Raw genomic sequence first — 17,797 nt, forward strand, 5'->3', positions numbered from 1 at the left:
CTACTGCTAGTTCGACTTAACCACCCGCCCGCTCAAAATTTCGCTAAGTACGTCCTCTTTCCCCCCATTGTTCCCCTACTCCTCTGTCGCCGCCGCCCGAGCCCGAGCCTGCCCTCACCGCCGCCGCCCGAGGCCGCCGTCAACCTCACCGCCGCCACTCTCGACCTCACCGTCGCTGCCGCCTCCCCCACCCCCTCCGCTCTCGACCTCACCGCCGCTCTCGATCTCACCGTCGCTGCCGCCTCCCCCAACCCCGCCGCCGCCTCCTGATCCCGAGCCCGCCCTCGCCGCCCCTACCTCTCCGTCGCCGAGCACCTCCCCGCCATCGTCTCTCCCCTCTCTGTAAGCCCCCCACCCCTCCCCCACCCTCGTTCTCTCTGCTTAGTTAGTACTAGATGTTTTTTAGTAGTAGTAGACATTAATTTAGGGTTCATAGATAATGATTTTTAGCAGTAGTAGATGTTAATTAGTAGTAGTGATGGTACTAGTTAACTATTGTATAATGTAGTTTATTTTTACTGTTTTTAGTAAGTGCTTAAAATAATTAGTAAGTAAATTAATAAACTAGTTGAACTACTTTAGTTGTAGTTGAACTAGTTTAGTAAGTAAATTAATAAACTAGTTGAATTAATAGAACTAATGTATTTTTAGTAAGATAATTAATATAACTAGTTGAACTACTTTATTTTTAGAAAGAACTAGTTTTTTTTCTATTTATAGTAAGTTTATATTTAGTAAGAACTAGTTGAATTAATAAAACTAGTTGAACATGTCATATTTGTTGTTATTTTTTAGTTTAAGCAATTATTTGGGATGTATTAGTGATAACTTATATGGTTTTTGCTTTTGCAGAAATCAAGGAGCCCCTCCATCATCCCCACCGTCGTCCCCGTCACCGACCCCCTCCGACATCGAGGTGAGACCAGCCAAATATCCATGTATATCTTGTGTTGCTCAAATAGGATATGTGGTTGCCCAAGTGGCCGTTCATGTTCAGTTTACACCTTCGAGTGGCCTATGTTTTGCCGGAGTGTTGATTAATTTCCATTCCGGCAAATTGCAGGCGCTCAATACGTCCTTTTTTAGCACAGGTCATGCCGGATTTTTCTGTGAATTCTGGCATGACTTGTGCTAGAATATGTAGGAAATATCGAGTGGCCTGGATTTTCTCAAAAATAATGATCTAATTTAGGTTTTTTAATACATATATTTAATTGTACAAGTTTAACCTTTGAATTATGAACGTAGGAAATGTCGTACTCGAACGATGACAGTCTCCCGGGGGAGTACAGCTGGTGCCACGACGATCGAGGTATGTGCGACTGGTTCGTTGAGCTGGATGAAGATCGGCGCTTCAGTACACAACAACGACAAGTGTTTTTTTCGTAATTAAGCATGACTTCAACTATTTCAACATCTAATTTTCATCTTTTACAATTCGACTAGCTTATCCCATGCCATACAAGACTCTATGTCTTGGAGAGGATGCGTTTTGAAGATCATGACAATTTTCAAACAAAGAAAATACACCTAAGGACCCATCATGATATCGATTTTGAAGTAAATTTGTACAATTCTCAAAGCGTAACCCATTTTGATTGCCAAAATTGGGAAGCACTTTGCAAAATGTATGGTTTTTATGAGGGTATGGTTGTCACCATGGATCTTGGTGATCCTGACATCGAGCAAGACAATATGGACATTTGGGTCCTTGTTGATACGCTTCTGATTCTACCGCAATGTGAGTTTCTCAAACATAGTTATTAATTAATTTATATTGTTTATTTCAAAATAGTTGACAGCTTATTTCCATTGACAACTTATTTTGAATCTTCAAAGAATGTGCAGAAGATGGTAGACAAAACCCACTACACTGATGGCTCCGAATTAACTTAAGGAGAAAAGTCATCTGATTGCTTATTGTACTTATCTTAAGAATTACAATACCTATTATCGAACTCCTCCAAATTATGGTGAATACGTGCCACTAGTGCACGTGTTGAACCACGGTAACTTCTATGGAGATATCCTGATAAGATTTTTTACTATTACGACATCCGTGCATCTTTTGCATACTTCTAAAACTAGTACATCATTGCTAACTATGAAGTTATTACTATGTTTTTCAACAGAAAATCCCGATGGATTGTGTGGCTCATCTGATGTATCAGAATGGTCGCCTTGCAGTTCTGAACATACAGCCAGGTCAATCTAAGGAGCTCACCTGTGCATATCGGATTTCTAAAACCGGTGAACACATGCTAATCAAAGAATGGAAAAAATGTTTGGACATTCGCAAGGAGGTTCTTGGAAGTAACATTAAGCAAAAGGCAAGAATTGGAGACAGGATAATCTCCATTCTCCATAATGGAGAGTCAGGGGCTATCTTGTTTCTTGCTATTTTACCTTAGAGAATATAGTAGGTCCTAAGAGAATGTAGTAGATCCTATGAGGTACAATATGTTTATTATGTGATACAATGTGTTAGAGTTGATGACGAGGAGTACTTGTGATTACGACTGGTGACCAATTTGCTATGTGATGTCTCATTGATGAAAACGATGATCTTGAGGAGGTGTTATATGACAATGATGTATTATGATGTTAAGTTGTTAATGATATGATGATGGTGATGATATTTATTATATCATTGGGTGAAAGAACCGCGGATTAGTTTCAAGTGGATGTCCATCCACTTGAAACTAGTCCACGGTTCTTTCACCCCGTGATGTAATAACTCATTATGATGTAAAAACAATTTCTAAATTCCTGTTGTATGAAAACTTGTGTAAAGGTGTACGAATACAACACGAAATAAAAAAGAAATAAAATACGAAATAATAGTAGCTGCGCGGGCAGGGAGAAGCGCTACTACTAATTACCAGTAGCGCTCCTCCGGGAAGTCGCTATTACTAAGTCGATTTAGCAGTAGCGTGGGCGGAGGCACGCTACTGCTATACGTTAGCTGTAGTGCCTTATCAGTAGCGCATTGCCCCGCGCTACTGATAGGCCTAAAACCCACGCTGATACTAGGCTTTTCCCTAGTAGTGGTATTTTGATTAATTAGGGACATTAGTCGTCAACCCATGCACCACATGGGCTAGTTTAATATCCAACAATACAAAAGTTATAGAACTACTAACGACTAATTATCACGTGGGTATATGCTTCTTGTCACCAAAAAATATAATAGTTCTCCATGGTTAGCCATAGGATAAAGAGGACCATTTTTTTATTCGATTACCGGCTATACGCTTTACATGTAAACTCATACTGAAAACATACCTGTTATAATTTTTCATGGTACGTAATCCATACGACACAGAACTAAATACTTCCAATTAGTTAATTATTGGAGTACGTCGCTGACTCATAAATTATAGGATTATATGTGCATGTGATATTTCCATTTAGATAACATAACATGACTTCTTTATTTTTTTGTATGGGCTCATACATGAAACAGGCTTAACGAAAGTCCTAAATAATGGAAAGCTTAATATCTGATCATCATTTCTGTGCACAGATGTACTGTAGAACTACATACATTTAGAAAAACAAAAAGTTATATGACAATGTTACGTAAAAGGAGGTTATGATGTGATATTTCGCGAGTTACTCTCAAATTCCTATTGCTTCCATATCCCATGAATGTATTAAAAGTTATCAAAGTTGTGATGTGATAACATCAAGAAGATATACTACAGAGGAAACATCAAATCCAAGAGCTACCTTGATTTGTTCAACAAACACTTGTATATATAGGGAATACACACGATGTTGTATAGGATAAGAATAACGATGTATGTGCATAGGTAGACCTGACATCTAATATGGTAGTTATTTGATACACTTGAAAGTTAATATGGTATTTATTCAGAGGGAAAAGATATAGTGCCAATTTATTATATATAATGTAACTATGATAATGACCCATATTAGGGGTCTTGTGAAGTTGGTATGTAGCACAATAAGTTCTCTTATCCATGCGGCATCAGTTCAAGAGCATGCAACTTTCAGTATTTGATGAAAAAATAAATATGGCTTGCTATATTGGGAACTAATATATATAGCAAGTCATCAAAGCAAAACAATATTTATTAATTAAGTAAGCAGACACCCAATGACGTGTTATGAACTAATACTAAGAAATACTCCCTCCGTAAAGAAATATAAGAGAATTTATATCACTAAAATAGTGTTCTAAACGCTCTTATATTTGTTTACAGAGGGAGTAAAAAATATGATTATAACACTGAATTGTTTAGACTGAACACCTGCATTATGTACCAGACCAACATTTGTAAACCTGAAGTAAAATGAAAAGAGCATAAAAATATATTCATGAAAAGCAACATAACACACAATCTTTATCATTCTGAGATTGCAATTGTGCGTTACAGGTATTTTCCAAAATACAATAATACAAAATTCACCTCCATTGTTGTTTAGAACAGAAATAGTTATCAGTAATGAAAACAGTTAGCTTGAAATCCAAAAGAAGAAATAAAAAACAAAAAGATTATTTCGAAAACTAAATTAAGAAGTACGGCAATAAGGATTTCTGAAAAGACATCAATGAAGCAATAAAGTTTGCTTCAAGGGTTTCACTTTGTGTGACATATTTGAAGCACCAAAAAAGCAATCAGACCTATACCACTATGCACAGTGAAACAATGATAAAAACTGATCATAAATGTATTATTGCTTCCATATCCCATGAATGTACTAAAAGTTAAGTAAGCGCACACCCAATGACGTGTTCTGAATTAATACTAAGAAATAACAAATATGGTTATAACACTGAATTGTTTAGACTGAACACATACATTATGTACCAGACCAACATTTGTAAACCTGAAGTAAAATGAAGAGAGCATATAAAAATAATATTCAAGAAAAACAACATAACACACAATCTTTATCATTCTGAGATTGCAATTGTGCGTTACAGGTATTTTCGAAAATACAGTAATACAAAATCCACCTCCATTGCTGTTAGAACAGAAATATTCATCAGCAATCAAAACAGTTAGCTTTAAATCCAAAAGAAGAAATAAAAAACGGGAAGATTATTTAGAAAACTAAATTGAGAAGTTAGGCAATAACGAATTCTGATAAGAAATCAAAGAAGCAATAATGTTTGCTTCAAGGGTTTCACTTTGTGTGACATATTTGAAGCACCAGAAAAAAAACAATCGGACCTATACCACTATGCGCAGTGAAACAATGATACGAAAACAGATCATATCATAGACCTTCTTATGCTGTTGTGTATCTAGTACACACACACAGACAGAGAGAGAAGAGAGAGAGAGAGAGAGAGAGAGAAGTTAAGGGGACATTATTTGGAAAGATTAGCTGCTCATAAGAGTTGCAGTGCTAAGTAGGAGCCAATAAGAGAATATATGTATGTATGTATGGCTTCAACAACATCAGCAGACCATTGAAGTCTAGTATATCTCCATGGGTGTATAACTCCCGTGTGATACATTTGATGCGAATTGGAAAGCATGCGATGTCATTCATGGAAATAGCTCGCGTGTGACGCTTTAGATGGCAACAATAGCTCCTATGCGACTAGGTCCTCTTTAACCCTAAACCGCGAGAGACAAGGGGTTAGCTCGGGTGTGTTGGGCCCACCACTTTTCCACCCCAGCGTGGAATACACAACTAATCCAGATGCACATGGGTCCCGCAGCTTATCCCCATCAGCGTAAGCCATTACATGGGCACCCGATCGAGCCCCCAGCCTTTGCCCGTGCCCGTGCCCGTGCCATTGCATTGCTTGGCCCCATTCCCTTTCCTTCCCCCACCTTGTTCTTCTTCTCACTACTAGGAAAAGGCCTACTAATGGCGCACCTAATTTGGCCATTAATGGCGCATCACTGGTGCGCCATTACTAGCACGCCATTAGTAATTTTTACTAATGGCGCATCACTGGTGCGCCATTAGTATCTGGTATACTAATGGCGCACCTCGGATGTGCCATTAGTATATACAACAGTGCGCCATTAGTATGCCTCCCAGGGGGCCATGTATACCCAGGTGCTTTGGCATACTAATGGCGCACAACAACAGGATGCGCCATTAGTAACTTCGGCATACTAATGGCGCATTGTTTAATGATGCTCCATTAGTATCCTTTGGCATACTAATGGCGCACTATGATGTGATGCGCCATTAGTATGAATATTTGGGTTTTTTTATTTTTTAATTTTCTATTTTTTGCACAGGTTACAAAATGTATAATTGGACAAAATATAGACAGCACACATCAACAACAGATTCATCGAATACAGTAGAAGATTAGTCTCTGAATACAATTCATCATATTAGTCTCCGAATACAATTCATCATATTAGTCTCCGAATTGAAAAGAACGAACAAAGATAAAACATTACAAGTCTCAAGACCGCGAGTATCGAGTTTGTCGAAAGTAATACTAATCCTAACAAGTCCTACTAATCATCATCATACAACTTCTACTCGTTATTCATAACAAGTCATACGATCATCATCTTGATAGTCTTCGAACCAACCCTACTTAATTGTTCATCAGCACATGATCATCAGTATTAGGCAGGACCTAAATACCCTATTTAAGCTAAAATAGCATAAAACAATATAGACCCTGACTCTCCATTATGGAGAATGGAGAACATCCTGTCTCCAATTCTTGCGCTTCGCTTCCTTTTGCTTCCAAGAAGCTCCTTACGATTGTCCATACATTTTTTCCATCCTTTGATTTTCATGTCTCCACTTCTTTTAGAAATCTCGTATGGACAGTTGAGATTCGTAGGATGACCTGGCTGTATGTTCATAACATTAACACTACCTTTCAGAAACATCATATGAGGCACACAATTCTCTGGGATTATCTGTTGAAAAACATAGTAATAACTTCATAGTTAGCAATGATGTACTAGTTTTAGAAGTATGCAAAAGATGCACGGATGTCGTAATAGTAAAAATCTTACCAGGGTATCTCCATGGTAGTTACCGTAGTTGCACACATGCACTAGTGGCACGTATTTACCATAATGTTGAGGAATTTGTTTGTGGATAATGTAATTTTCAATGTTAGTACAAAATCCAACCAGATGATTTTTCTCCTTGTAAGTTGTTAATTCGGAGCCATCGGTGTAGTGGGTTTTGTCTACCATCTCCCGCACATTCTTTGAACAATAAAAATAAGCTGTCAATGGAAATAAGCTGTCAACTATTTTGAAATAAACAATATAAATTATCTAATAACTATGTTTGAGAAACTCACATAGCGGTAGAACTGGAGGCGTATCAACAAGGACCCAAATGTCCATATTGTCTTGGTTGATGTCAGGATTACCAAGATCCATGGTGATAAGCATACCCTCATCAAAACCATACATCTTGCAAAATGCTTCCCAATTTTTGCAACCAAAATGGGTTACGCTCTCTGAATTATATAGATTTACTTCAAAGTCCACATCGTGATGAGTCCTTAGGTGAATTTTCTTTGTTTCAGAAATTTCATGGTCTTCAAAATCCATCCTCTCCAAGACATAGCGTCTTGCATGGCATGGGATAAGCTATACTCGAATTGTAAAAGATGAAAATTACACGTTGAAATAGTTGAAGTAATGCTTAATTATGAAAATAACACTTGTCGTCGTTGTGTACCGTTTCGACTTCGAAGGTCTCCTCGAGCTTAATGCTGAAGCGCCAATCATCATCTAGGTGAGGCATGTCACACAGACCTCGATTGTCGTGGCACCAATAGCACTCCGCTGGGAGACTTTCGTCGTCTAATGATGATGACGACATATCCTGGGAGAGCTCCCAGAATTGCTTGCCGCCCGAACCACCGGCCTCATCGTTGTGGGCCATGTTTTGCTCTAAATAGGAAAAAAAGTTTGGTCAAAAAGTTGGTTATTGTCAAGGAACAAGGTCATGGTCTCATCATTTAGGGTTTGTCGACACCGAGGCACCCTAAAAGCCTAAGCTTTCATCATTTAGGGTTTCGACGCTGAGGCACCCTAAAAGCCTAAGCGTACATCATTTAGGTTCTCATCGACACCGAGGCATCCGGGGTAGCCAAGTTAAGTTTTCATCATTTAGGGTTTATCGATGCCGAGGCACCCTAGATTGGGCCTAATCACTTGGCACTAATCACTTGGCTCTATTGCCACCTATAGTTTAATGCAGCAAGAATGGCGGGGCAGTTGATCCTACTTAACTAAATACTAAGATACCCCGGCCCATGCATTAGTCGCAAGTACCCCATATGTCCTATTTTTAGCAAAGTCATGCTAAAATTCACGGAAAATTTCAGCATGACCTTTGCTGAAAATAGGACATATGGAGTACCCGAATTTGCCGGAACGGAAGTTAATCGACATTCCGGCAAACTCAAGGGCCTCTCGGGGTACCTGCAAAATCATCACGACACGACGGTCGGAGACAAAAGCCAGCAAACTGGCACCACAATGTGCCTCTACTTTAATATGGATGAAAAGGCCACAGACCATATGGTCCTCTGCTTTCATATGGACAAAAATCAGCTCAACTTATGTGAGCTTCCATTCCAGATCTAATAGGTCACCCAACAAAAAATCATCAATAGTTTTAGCTGAAAAAAAATCATGGATTGTTGTTAACTGAAAATTAGTGAAAGAAACTGTTGCTGATCATGGATTACTGTTAATTAAAAACAGAGGCAGTAATCCAATACTCCAATAGTGCATCTACTGGAAACAAAATTCAGTAAATTTCCAGTGATTACTCCTAATGCAAACAAGATTCACCTAGCAAGGTTTATTTTGGCACTCAACTGCAGAATACACAAGTCTCTACAATAAGCTACTCCAAGCAGTACTACACCAACTGATGCTACTCCAAAACGCATGCACTCCACTGCAAGCACATAATCTTTTATTCAAGTAATAGTGTATGATGAATTTGATTATTCAGACTTAAGTTGCTTCAAGTGATGTCACTAGTTTCAGTTAACTATGCATGGTCATCACTGGATCAGGATCCCACGGCCCAGATTGAGCACTACTCTAATCTCCCGAAAATATTACTAGTTAACTTTTGAGAGAGAGAAAAAAAACCCTTGTTTTCTACCCAATATTTGGTTCAATGGTTAGGAGGACACTGGCGCTTTAGTCTTTAACGCTTTGGTCAACCAAGGACCGAATTTCAGGTTTGACACTTCAGTCTTTTTAACGTGGACACCCAATGAAATTTATAGTGATGAAAAATCAAATGATTTTTCAGGTGAAACCATCTTAAAAAAAGGTTGGACACTGGTTTTTCTTAAATCCCCTGTCCATATGTTAATTAATTAAAAATTATTACAATCATTAGTTACAGCATTAGCCTGAAGGCTGAAACACCATTACAAAGCACATCATCTGATCTATTATCAAAACTAAACTTAGCAATATAAACATAAACCGTATGCTATCCTACCATACGAATGGAGCACTAATTATATCCAAAGAACAAGCAAGCAGCAAGCAGCATTAGTGAACTACAAGCAAGCAGCAAGCAAGCAGCAAGCAGCAATCAACAGATGGGGAGAGGGGGAGCGGAGGAGGGGGAGCTCACGGGGCGGTGGTGTGGACGGGGCGACGAGGTGGGGCGACGAGGTCCGGGTGGTGGTGGTGCGACGAGCTCCGGGTGGTGGTGGTGCTCCGGCGACGGTGGTGTGGACGGGGCAGCGTCCGGGCGCCCACCGGCGACGAGGGCGGCGGGGCGATGGCATCCAACGAGGTGGGGCGACGGGGAAAGCGGCGCCGAGGATACGAGGACGAGGGGGCGGCGGGGAGACGAGGACGACGGGGCGGCGGCGTCGGGAGAGGAGAGGGCGGCGTCGGGAGAGGAGAGGGGAAGGGGATCGAGGGCGAGGGCGAGGGAGAGAGAGGGGATAGGGAGGGATTACTAATGGTGAACCAACTCTAAATGCGCCATTAGTAATCCAGGTTACTAATGGGGCACCACCGGGTGGTGCGCCATTAGTAGTTTTGCAAAAAAAATATACTAATAGCGCACTGCCCCACAGTGCGCCATTACTAGTTTAAACTAGTAATGGCGCACGGTGGAACAGTGCGCCATTAGTAGTTTTGCAAAAAAAGGAATAAAAAATAAAATAAAAAAACAACATTAGTGGCGCACTTTCCGACAGGTGCGCCATTACTAGTTACAACTAGTAATGGCGCACTTTGTCTGGATGCGCCATTAGTATGTTTGGACAGGCGCTCTAGTTCAAAAAAATATTTTTTTGATACTAATGGCGCACCCTGGGCCAGGTGCGCCATTAGTAGTTTCAACTCTAATGGCGTATCAGAAGGTGGCGCGCCATACTAATGGCGCACCGCTTGTCTGGTGCGCCATTAGTGTCAATCCTATCTATAGCCCTTTTTCTAGTAGTAGCGAGCTTAAAGGAACCGTGCTACTAATAACTAGATAGCAGTAGCGCTCTAGGTGAAACAAGCGCTACTACTATAATTGCCACGGATTTGCCCCCAGGCTAGATATAGTAATAGCGCCCTTCCCTGGACGCGCTGCTGCTAAAGTACTGAATAGCAGCGTGTTTTTGCAAAACTCGCTGCTGCTAAGTGTTGCACCTAATTAAGTTTAGTCCCATACTACTAAGCGAACAAGGTGTTTACCACCTTAAATATGTTGACTATTTAGATTCTACACAAAAAGATCAATGATGACCAACGTATATTTTTGATGCGTGCTTAGACTTAGCAGTAGCGTTTTTCTTGAAAACGCGCTATAGCTACTTTAGCTATAGCGCGTTTCCTGAAGTGCGCTACTGCTAGTTCGACCTAACCACCCGCCCGCTCAAAATTTCGCTAAGTACGTCCTCTTTCCCCCCCATTGTTCCCCTACTCCTCTGTCGCCGCCGCCCGAGCCCGAGCCTGCCCTCACCGCCGCCGCCCGAGGCCGCCGTCAACCTCACCGCCGCCACTCTCGACCTCACCGTCGCCGCCGCCTCCCCCACCCCCTCCGCTCTCGACCTCACCGCCGGTCTCGACCTCACCGTCGCTGCCGCCTCCCCCAACCCCGCCGCCGCCTCCCGATCCCGAGCCCACCCTCGCCGCCCCTACCTCTCCGTCGCCGAACACCTCCCCGCCATCGTCTCTCCCCTCTCTATAAGCCCCCCACCCCTCCCCCACCCTCGTTCTCTCTGCTTAGTTAGTACTAGATGTTTTTTAGTAGTAGTAGACGTTAATTTAGGGTTCATAGATAATGATTTTTAGCAGTAGTAGATGTTAATTAGTAGTAGTGATGGTACTAGTTAACTATTGTATAATGTAGTTTATTTTTACTGTTTTTAGTAAGTGCTTAAAATAATTAGTAAGTAAATTAATAAACTAGTTGAACTACTTTAGTTGTATTTGAACTAGTTTAGTAAGTAAATTAATAAACTAGTTGAATTAATAGAACTAATGTATTTTTAGTAAGATAATTAATATAACTAGTTGAACTACTTTATTTTTAGAAAGAACTAGTTTTTTTTCTATTTATAGTAAGTTTATATTTAGTAAGAACTAGTTGAATTAATAAAACTAGTTGAACATGTCATATTTGTTGTTATTTTTTAGTTTAAGCAAATATTCGGGATGTATTAGTGATAATTTATATGGTTTTTACTTTTGCAGAAATCAAGGAGCCCCTCCATCATCCCCACCGTCGTCCCCGTCACCGACCCCCTCCGACATCGAGGTGAGACCAGCCAAATATCCATGTGTATCTTGTGTTTCTCAAATAGGATATGTGGTTGCCCAAGTGGCCGGTCATGTTCAGTTTACACCTTCGAGTGGCCTATGTTTTGCCGGAGTGTTGATTAATTTCCGTTCCGGCAAATTGCAGGCGCTTAATACGTCCTTTTTTTGCAAAGGTCATGCCGGATTTTTCTACGAATTCTGGCATGACTTGTGCTAGAATATGTAGGAAATATCGAGTGGCCTGGATTTTCTCGAAAATAATGATCTAATTTAGGATTTTTAATACATATATTTAATTGTACAAGTTTAACCTTTGAATTATGAACGTAGGAAATGTCGTACTCGAACGATGACAGTCTCCCGAGGGAGTACAGCTGGTGCCACGACGATCGAGGTATGTGCGACAGGTTCGTTGAGCTGGATGAAGATCGGCGCTTCAGTACGCAACAACGACAAGTGTTTTTTTCGTAATTAAGCATGACTTCAACTATTTCAACGTCTAATTTTCATCTTTTACAATTCGACTAGCTTATCCCATGCCATGCAAGACTCTATGTCTTGGAGAGGATGGGTTTTGAAGATCATGACAATTTTCAAACAAAGAAAATACACCTAAGGACCCATCATGATATCGATTTTGAAGTAAATTTGTACAATTCTCAGAGCGTAACCCATTTTGATTGCCAAAATTGGGAAGCACTTTGCAAAATGTATGGTTTTTATGAGGGTATGGTTGTCACCATGGATCTTGGTGATCCTAACATCGAGCAAGACAATATGGACATTTGGGTCCTTGTTGATACGCTTCTGATTCTACCGCAATCTGAGTTTCTCAAACATAGTTATTAACTAATTTATATTGTTTATTTCAAAATAGTTGACAGCTTATTTCCATTGACAACTTATTTTGAATCTTCAAAGAATGTGCAGAAGATGGTAGACAAAACCCACTACACTGATGGCTCCGAATTAACTTAAGGAGAAAAGTCATCTGATTGCTTATTGTACTTATCTTAAGAATTACAATACCTATTATCGAACTCCTCCAAATTATGGTGAATACGTGCCACTAGTGCACGTGTTGAACCACGGTAACTTCTATGGAGATACCCTGATAAGATTTTTTACTATTACGACATCCGTGCATCTTTTGCATACTTCTAAAACTAGTACATCATTGCTAACTATGAAGTTATTACTATGTTTTTCAACAGAAAATCCCGATGGATTGTGTGGCTCATCTGATGTATCAGAATGGTTGCCTTGCAGTTCTGAACATACAGCCGGGTCAATCTAAGGAGCTCACCTGTGCATATCAAACCAGTGAACACATGCTAATCAAAGAATGGAAAAAATGTTTGGACATTCGCAAGGAGGTTCTTGGAAGTAACATTAAGCAAAAGGCAAGAATTGGAGACAGGATAATCTCCATTCTCCATAATGGAGAGTCAGGGGCTATCTTGTTTCTTGCTATTTTACCTTAGAGAATATAGTAGGTCCTAAGAGAATGTAGTAGGTCCTATGAGGTACAATATGTTTATTATGTGATACAATGTGTTAGAGTTGATGACGAGGAGTACTTGTGATTACGACTGGTGACCAATTTGCTATGTGATGTCTCATTGATGAAAACGATGATCTTGAGGAGGTGTTATATGACAATGATGTATTATGATGTTAAGTTGTTAATGATATGATGATGGTGATGATATTTATTATATCCTTGGGTGAAAGAACCGCGGATTAGTTTCAAGTGGATGTCCATCCACTTGAAACTAGTCCACGGTTCTTTCACCCCGTGATGTAATAACTCATTATGATGTAAAAACAATTTCTAAATTCCCGTTGTATGAAAACTTGTGTAAAGGTGTACGAATACAACATGAAATAAAAAAGAAATAAAATACAAAATAATAGTAGCAGCGCGGGCAGGGAGAAGCGCTACTAATAATTACCAGTAGCGCTCCTCCGGGAAGTCGCTATTACTAAGTCAATTTAGCAATATCGTGGGCGGAGGCGCGCTACTGCTATACGTTAGCTGTAGTGCCTTATCAGTAGCGCATCGCCCCGCGCTACTGATAGGCCTAAAACCCACGCTGATACTAGGCTTTTCCCTAGTAGTGGTATTTTGATTAATTAGGGACAATTGTCGTCAACTCATGCACCACATGGGCTAGTTTAATATCCAACAATACAAATGTTATAGAACTACTAACGACTAATTATCACGTGGGTATATGCTTCTTGTCACCAAAAAATATAATAGTTCTCCATGGTTAGCCATAGGATAAAGAGGACCATTTTTTTATTCGATTACCGGCTATACGCTTTACATGTAAACTCATACTGAAAACATACCTGTTATAATTTTTCATGGTACGTAATCCATACGACACAGAACTAAATACTTCCAATTAGTTAATTATTGGAGTACGTCACTGACTCATAAATTATAGGATTATATGTGCATGTGATATTTCCATTTAGATAACATAACATGACTTCTTTATTTTTTTGTATGGGCTCATACATGAAACAGGCTAAACGAAAGTCCTAAATAATGGAAAGCTTAATATCTGATCATCATTTCTATGCACAGATGTACTGTAGAACTACATACATTTAGAAAAACAAAAAGTTATATGACAATGTTACGTAAAAGGAGGTTATGATGTGATATTTCGCGAGTTAATCTCAAATTCCTATTGCTTCCATATCCCATGAATGTATTAAAAGTTATCAAAGTTGTGATGTGATAACATCAAGAAGATATACTACAGAGGAAACATCAAATCCAAGAGCTACCTTGATTTGTTCAACAAACACTTGTATATATAGGGAATACACACGATGTTGTATAGGATAAGAACAACGATGTATGTGCATAGGTACACCTGACATCGAATATGATAGTTATTTGATACACTTGAAAGTTAATATGGTATTTATTCAGAGGGAAAAGATATAGTGCCAATTTATTATATATAATGTAACTATGATAATGACCCATATTAGGGGTCTTGTGAAGTTGGTATGTAGCACAATAAGTTCTCTTATCCATGCGGCATCAGTTCAAGAGCATGCAACTTTCAGTATTTGATGAAAAAATAAATATGGCTTGCTATATTGGGAACTAATATATATAGCAAGTCATCAAAGCAAAACAATATTTATTAATTAAGTAAGCACACACCCAATGACGTGTTATGAACTAATACTAAGAAATACTCCCTCCGTAAAGAAATATAAGAGAATTTATATCACTAAAATAGTGTTCTAAACGCTCTTATATTTCTTTACAGAGGGAGTAACAAATATGATTATAACACTGAATTGTTTAGACTGAACACATGCATTATGTACTAGACCAACATTTGTAAACCTGAAGTAAAATGAAAAGAGCATAAAAATATATTCATGAAAAGCAACATAACACACAATCTTTATCATTCTGAGATTGCAATTGTGCGTTACAGGTATTTTCCAAAATACAATAATACAAAATTCACCTCCATTGCTATTTAGAACAGAAATAGTCATCAGTAATGAAAACAGTTAGCTTGAAGTCCAAAAGAAGAAATAAAAAACGAAAAGATTATTTCGAAAACTAAATTAAGAAGTACGGCAATAAGGATTTATGATAAGACATCAATGAAGCAATAAAGTTTGCTTCAAGGGTTTCACTTTGTGTGACATATTTGAAGCACCAAAAAAGCAATCAGACCTATACCACTATGCACAGTGAAACAATGATAAAAACTGATCATAAATGTATTATTGCTTCCATATCCCATGAATGTACTAAAAGTTAAGTAAGCGCACACCCAATGACGTGTTCTGAATTAATACTAAGAAATAACAAATATGGTTATAACACTGAATTGTTTAGACTGAACACATACATTATGTACCAGACCAACATTTGTAAACCTGAAGTAAAATGAAGAGAGCATATAAAAATAATATTCAAGAAAAACAACATAACACACAATCTTTATCATTCTGAGATTGCAATTGTGCGTTACAGGTATTTTCAAAAATACAGTAATACAAAATCCACCTCCATTGCTGTTAGAACAGAAATATTCATCAGCAATCAAAACAGTTAGCTTGAAATCCAAAAGAAGAAATAAAAAACGGGAAGATTATTTAGAAAACTAAATTGAGAAGTTAGGCAGTAACGAATTCTGATAAGACATCAAAGAAGCAATAATGTTTTCTTCAAGGGTTTCACTTTGTGTGACATATTTGAAGCACCAGAAAAAAAACAATCGGACCTATACCACTATGCGCAGTGAAACAATGATAAGAAAACAGATCATATCATAGACCTTCTTATGCTGTTGTGTATCTAGTACACACACACTGACAGAGAGAGAGAGAAGAGAGAGAGAGAGAAGTTAAGGGGACATTATTTGGAAAGATTAGCTGCTCATAAGAGTTGCAGTGCTAAGTAGGAGCCAATAAGAGAATATATGTATGTATGGCTTCAACAACATCAGCAGACCATTGAAGTCTAGTATACCTCCATAGGTGTATAACTCCTGTGTGATACATTTGATGCGAATTGGAAAGCATGTGATGTCATTCATGGAAATAGCTCGCGTGTGACGCTTTAGATGGCAACAATAGCTCCTATGCGACTAGGTCCTCTTTAACCCTAAACCGCGAGAGACAAGGGGTTAGCTCGGGTGTGTTGGGCCCACCACTTTTCCACCCCAGCGTGGAATACACAACTAATCCAGATGCACATGGGTCCCGCAGCTTATCCCCATCAGCGTAAGCCATTACATGGGCACCCGATCGAGCCCCCAGCCTTTGCCCGTGCCCGTGCCCGTGCCATTGCATTGCTTGGCCTCATTCCCTTTCCTTCCCCCACCTTGTTCTTCTTCTTCTCCGACGACGAAGCACGGCAACGCCTGACGACGAGAGATGTCCAGCTCCAGTTTGGCCTCCTGCCCATCATGGCCGCAATATGGTCCAGTGCCGCTGACAAGATGCCTAGATTGCCCGCGCAAGGAGCCTCAGAAGCGGCGGACCTGTGTGAAGGCAGACCATGGCAACTGTGGGCGCGAGTTTGTCAAGTGCGAGAGCAGGCCACAACCAGGGCAGGTTAGATCTGAGTACTCTGTCGATTGTACGCTCTAATTTCTCCCGATTTCTTTCCTTTCTTTCCGTTGAATTTGGGATCTAGGGTTCATGTGCCCCTATTTCAGGTCCTGAAGAAATGCTGCCATTTCGAGTGGCTCGATGCGTACGTTGAGAGGCTACAATTGGATGGATTAATTGGCAGAAACCAGGAGGTCAATTCAGGGCCGCTTGTTGTGGAGCCAGTGGAGAATTTGGCGGATAGTGCCGTTCCAATGAAGGGAAATGCTAAAATTAAGGAGGGATTGAAGAAAATAAGTAAGCAACTGATGCAGATGAACGATTTGATGCAGCAAAAAGATGGTGCACCCATGGAGAAAAGAAAAATGTTGTATTCGTGCAGAAATAAATGGTGCACCCGTGGACCATCCCTAAATAATAGTTTGTTTTTGGACAAATTAATGGAGAACATAAACTCTACCGTGCACCATTGTACATACAAACATGTTTGTTTCGATATAACATAATTCAATCATTCTTTCCATGGAGGATGGGTAGATAGATCCGTTTTTGCATGGCTTCATGAACTATGTATTTACATGATGGCATTCCCTAAAAAATGTATTTACTTATTGTAACTTGGAAATAAAGGTTCCCTAAAAAAGGTATTTTTTCTAGCACAGGGGCATTACTGCTTCTTCGAGCAAAAAAAAGGTATTTATTTTCAGCCGTAAGATAAGTTGAAAAAAATACACTATATTGATTCTTTGTGGCGTGCGTAAATATAGTGTATTGTTTTAAAAAAAAAGTTGAAATATAGTGCATCGTTTGCAAAAGAAAATCCACTAAAAAAAATTCCTTGTGGCTTGTGTAAAAAAGAGAAATTTCATTGCTACAAAATGGCTTTTCATGAGTCATTTTTTGTCTTTTTTACACAATCCACAAAATATGTCTTTTTTACATTTTCAATTTCAGTTTTTAAT

The sequence above is a fragment of the Triticum urartu genome, chromosome 1A (assembly GCF_056163025.1).
Source record: "Triticum urartu cultivar PI428250 chromosome 1A, HENAU_Tu73, whole genome shotgun sequence".
Classification (NCBI taxonomy): Eukaryota; Viridiplantae; Streptophyta; class Magnoliopsida; order Poales; family Poaceae; genus Triticum; species Triticum urartu.